The sequence below is a fragment of the Chaetura pelagica genome, unplaced genomic scaffold (assembly GCF_000747805.2).
Source record: "Chaetura pelagica isolate M959 unplaced genomic scaffold, ChaPel_1.0 scaffold349, whole genome shotgun sequence".
In the NCBI taxonomy this organism is placed as follows: domain Eukaryota; kingdom Metazoa; phylum Chordata; class Aves; order Apodiformes; family Apodidae; genus Chaetura; species Chaetura pelagica.
The window spans coordinates 340,338-346,024 of NW_009954611.1; positions in this window are offsets into that span (position 1 = coordinate 340,338).

Below are 5,687 nucleotides of genomic sequence, written 5' to 3' on the forward strand. Positions count from 1 at the left end.
AGGGGGAAACTCTGTCGGGTGAGGCTGGTGAGACGCTGGCACAGGTTGCCCGGGGAAGCTGAGGGTGCCCCATCCTTGTGCAGTGTCCACGGGCGGGTTGGATGGGGGTTTGAGCAGCCTGGGCTGGTGGGAGGTGTCCCTGCCTCTGTGAGGCGGCGAGAGCTGGATGGTCTTTCAAGGCCTCTCCTAACCCCAACCATTCTGTGGTTCCCTTTCCTTGGAGCTGCCGCAGGGCGGTCCGCAGAAAGTCTCTCCAAACCGACGGGGAGGTTGTTTTAAATACTGCGTTTGAATACTGTTTAAATAATATAATACTCGCCTCTACAAGTAGCATCGCTAAGGGGTCAGGAGCAGATAGCTCTTAATCTGTACAAAAGCAAAAAATTCCCAGTGGGAGTAGGTAGGAATGCTTACCTGACCTTCGAAGCAGAACTGAATGTATTTTTAAAGCAGTAAATGCAATTAAGTCGTTAAATTTTAGCTGTCCACTGGTAGCAGCTTGCATGCAAGAAGCTAAAGGGTGAGATAAGGTTGCTCTTTAAAGTGATTGTATCTAAAGCTCACACTAACCTGCTGTTTGTTACCTTGGGAACAAAAATAGAAAGAGGCCAGAATTTAATATCCAGAAATGCTTCAACTTCTTACAATCAGCAAGTGTATGAAATGTCAGCTTCTGCAAATAGCTGTCAACTTTGGGAAGATGGCTGCTTGTTTGGGTTTTTTTGTTGTTTTGTTTGTTTGTGTTGGTGGGTTTGTTTTGTTTTGTTTTGTTTGGGGTTTTTTTAATTGGCTTCCTAAATAGCTCCCACAGCCCCGAGGCTGCTGTTTGTTGAACAAATTGTTTTGTTACTCAGCAGGCAGCTTAGCATCAAATTTCTGCTGTGGTCCAGGCTGGCTAATCCCTGGTCTGAAAATGTCAAGACAAGTTGTGAAAGTGCTTTGTCTTCCCCTTCAGATTTTACACACGTCCTAGATGCAGCTAGGTTCCAGATGCAGTTGTGCTTGCCAGAATGGTACCCTCTTACTGGCACCACAAAGCCATTCTGTTATAAATCCTAGAAGTAGATACCAACAGAGGATATGCCAGAAGAGCAGAAATCTTTGGTAATGCTGCAGCAGGTGCATTCAGCCTGTCGGTACGATAGGCTTGGGAGTCTGAAAAACGTGGCATCTCAAAAAGCTCCTTGAAGGTTGTATCCCAGATGAGGACAGATTTCTGTGAGGAAAAGTAACACTTCACTCTGGTTTTAGGAGCTCCATTAGCTTTTGTATAACTCAGTGAGTAGAAAAAGTTAAGCAAGAAGCATATGGTCAGATGCTGTCTTTCCTGCTATGAAGTGCTATTTTTTCTTTTGACTAAGGGGCTAAGTTAAGCTCCGTGTCAGTGTATCAAGTCCAAGCACAAACACGTTGCCAAGGTTTCCCAGGCAGTGGTTTCTTCCATTCATAATTAATATGGTATAGTAGAAAATGTACTGGAAAAGCAGGCATAGAAAAGCAGGAATAACACCTTTCTTGGGAAATTACTAGCTTTGGAAAATTGCTGTGAGTTTGCACAGAAATGGATAAAGTGAACATGGGTGGAGTCTTTTAGCTGTAGAGCAGTTACAAGGTCCTGCTGGAGATGCAGGAGTGCTCTGTGCCACAGGCTCTATCAGCAGCAGAGCCTATGAAATGCACAAATGCCAATAATTTATCATCATCTCAGTATTTATATTTTAAAAATGTATTTCTATTCTGCTCTCTAAGAAGTAAAAGACAAACTGTTGGGCCAGGTATGCGTAATACACAAAATACAGACATTTCCAATTAAAGTATTTCAGAAGCAATGGTCTCTCAATTCCAATACAGAGAAATGTGTGATTTTACCTCAAATCAGGAAACAAAGTAACAGTATATTCATTGAACAGGATGTTACAGAAGAGAAATGCCACACCATAGCAAAGCTTTTGAAGTGCCGGAAAAGGCAGAAGTAATGAAAGCCACTGGAGCACCAGTACCTTCTCCAGCTACTCCAATAAACAACACAGCAACACATAGTATGATTAAAGGGACAGAGATATTCTGTGAAGATTATGCTGCCTCCAGATCTTCAGCCTCTGGATTGCATCCCTTTCCTCTAGAAAACTTGCTGAGGGTGCATCAATCCCACTGTCCATGTCCCTGGCAAAGATGTTAAATAAAACTTGTCCCATTGTGAGGCCCTGAGGTACACCAGTTGTCACTGATCTCCACTTGGACATTGAGCCATTGACCACAGCTCTTTGAGTGTAACCATCAAGCCAATTCCTTATCCATCGAGTGGTCCATCCATCATGTTCACGTTTCTCTGATTTAGAGACAAGGATGTTGTGTGGGACAGTGTCAAATGTTTTGCACAAGTCCAGGTAGATGATGTCAGTTGCTCTTCCCTTATCCACCAATGGTCTGACCCCATTGTAGAAGGCCACCAAACTAGTCAGGCAGGATTTGCCCCTAGTGAAGTCATGTTGGCAGTCACCAGTCACCTTATTTTCCATGTGCCTTAGCAGAGTTTCCAGTAGGATCTCCTCCATGACCTGCCAAGCCCAGAGGTGGGACTGATTGGCCCATAGTTTCCCAGCTCTTCCTTTTTTCCCTTTTTGAAAATGGGGTTATGTTTCCCCTTTCCCAGTCTGTAGGAACTTCACTGAACTGCCAGGACTTTTCAAATATGATGAGTAGTGTCTTAGCAGCTTCATCTGCCAGTTCACTCAGGACCTTAGATGGTTTAGAACTTCATCTTCTCCTACAGTGTGCAGTACTTAATTCTCTGTAAACTGTTTGGCTATGGCTTGTTGGTAGAACTGTTGCGTCTTCTGTAAATATTGTTGTATAAATACAGTAATTTTCACAAGTTTTAAAGGTTGATCAGCAACTGAAAATAATCTTGCTTATATATACATGCTCATCTAGCAGGAGGATCACTAATATGAAGGAACACACACAGCTTCTTAAAATATCTCTCTGGTGTTCTAATTGCCTCTTGCATCCTACTTAGGACTTGCTCTATAAGGTGTGCAACTGAGTCCTTAATGAGCTGTCTGTTTCCTCATCAGCGAAGTAATTAAAGTAATTGCAAGGTAAAATACTCTTCTTTGCAGGAGAAGGAATGAAGAAGGGAGGGAGAGCAGGCGGAGTCTATCTTAACAGTCATTACAAAGTGGTCTGTGTCACAGTATCATAAAAATGGCAACAATCACAGCTTAGCACACATATCAGGATGAGAATCATAGAATCATCAAGGTTGGAAGGGACCTTAATCATCAAGTTCCAACCCCCCTGCCATGAGCAGGGAACCCTACCACTAGAGCAGGTTGCAGAAAATGTAATCCAACCTGGTGTTAAAAACCTCCAGGGATGGGGCATCAACAACCTCCTTGGGCAAACCATTCCATTCTAACTCTTCTTAGAAGTCCTGCAGGTTCGTTCTGACTCATGTTGCAAATCCCATTGAGTTCAGTGGAAAGAATTTTTTCTTATCAGTAGGGTGATTAAGAGGCTTGTACCATCTGACTACATGATCAGGACCTGTGCATAGCCTCACTACTTTCTGACTGTACAAAACTTTGTGTGAGTAAGGCTTTTTTTCTGAGACAAATATACTTAACCTGGGTGTGTCTCCATTACTGGACTATTAAGAGACAAAATGCTGCTCATGTGTACTCAGTCCCAGTTATAGAAACCTGAGTTCATCTCAGGTGAGTGACTTCATGCAAAGTCATTCACAACTTTACTGTGTGCATATAGCTTTAAAGTTGCTTTTGCAGCTCTACTCTCAATGAGTTCAGTGAAACTGGTGTTTCTACTGGATTTTAAGTGCATCAGGGTGGAAAGCCTTTTGATGCTTCAAAATTTCACAGAATTAACAGAAAGAACATGGAGCAGATATGTTAATGGCAATATGTGAGACCACATTTTTTCAAATGCTGTAGTTAATCTGCATCAGAAAACAAAGATATTTATAGATCTTTTAGGTTGATTCTGTGAAATATTGAGTAAGACAGTAGAAGTGACTAATTGTAAAGTTGACATGCAGCATAAAGCATGGAAGTCTCAAATCTGTTTTGATCATGAATTTAATCATCTATCAGGTAAACAGTAAATCATGTTAAGCTATTCAAGTGGTCAGCCCAAGTGGTCAAGTGGTTTGTGAACAAGTCAAGAACATAAGAAATTACAGATCCTTTTAGATATGAAAAGGTGAATGATATATATGTAAGCTGGCCAGACTTCACCAGTGGATACAGTACAAGGTGTCAACATAAAAAATGGCAGATGAAAGAAGTGCTCTCCTCCAAAAAATAGAAGAAAGCAAAAAATCACAGTCCCAGTGGAACAAGACTGATATGGAGAGGGGAGTAAAAGAAAAAGATTGAGTAAATAAATGTTTAGAACTCTCTTCCAAACACTTATAAGGCCAGAAAACAGTACTGTGATTTCATCGTTTTCTGCAAACAATTAGATTTAATTTGTTTTTAAATTTTAATGAAGATTTTTTAAAAGAAAGGTTGATTTTTATTAGCCTGTACTTTTTTCCAGTTTATTTTCAACTAAATGCAGTCGGTACATGATGCTTTATGTTTTGTTTTGTTTTTACAGTGAAAAAAAAATATGCAGAAATAAGTATTAAAATGGACTTGTTTGGATTCTTCTTTTTGATCTGTTTTATTTTGTGTGTAAATGGTAGGTGTTGCTTTTTATAATTTATGGCTCAATTTTTTCTCGTCATATTAGGGTCTACTTGGGCAGAAACTGCAATTCAATGAATTGTAAAAGCTTTTTTTTTTTTTAATGCAAAACTGTATTTGCCAGTTGAAGTGAACTAGTTAAAATAAAGGAGTTACTTGTGAATTAAAGTGATTATTTCTAGTTACTAAGCCCTTCAATACCCAAACTAGTAATATTTATATCTGACTTCTAATCATAGCTTGTAATCGGAAAAAGGAATTCCTGCCCTTTGAACTCACTAATTTTGTAGGAATTGCACAGTGCTCTGTGGTAGCTGAGGAAACTGGCAAGAAGAAAGCTTTCAGTATCTAACATAAAGGTTCCTGATGGCAAGAGCTGTGTTTGCATTTCACTGCATTTCGTTGCAAGTGTTTACCAAATAACTTATATTCATTCATTTGTACCTTGACAGTAAGCATGTGTATGTAAATGAAAGTATATTAATATTAAAGTTGGATCTGTATGTAGGTTGCCATCATTATACATTACATCTAAAATAGGTTTGTTTTTTTAAAAAAAGAAAATGCATTAGATAAAATCTCCACCAAACAAAGCAAACTGATTCTACTTATGTTGTTAGCTGTTTGAATGGTCAAATCGGTAGGGCTGTACTAGAGCTTACCAGTTGTTTTTTTTCACAAGTGTGAATGTAATGTGCTTTTGTTAATTCAACCATAGTTGTAATGTGCTTTACATTACACCACAGTATTTAATTGGCCATTTTTATAAGAAAAAGGAATTTTTATTAATGTCTAATATATACCCCAGCTGTCATTTAAAATATGTATTATTTCTTTCAAATTTAAATTATTTATAAATCAATCCTACATGCATAGTACATGGAGGAAGAATACAGGACATAAAGGTGTTAAGACCCTTTCACTTCATCACCATTACTTATAAAGACCATTCAATTGAATAGTTTTTACAGTCACTGA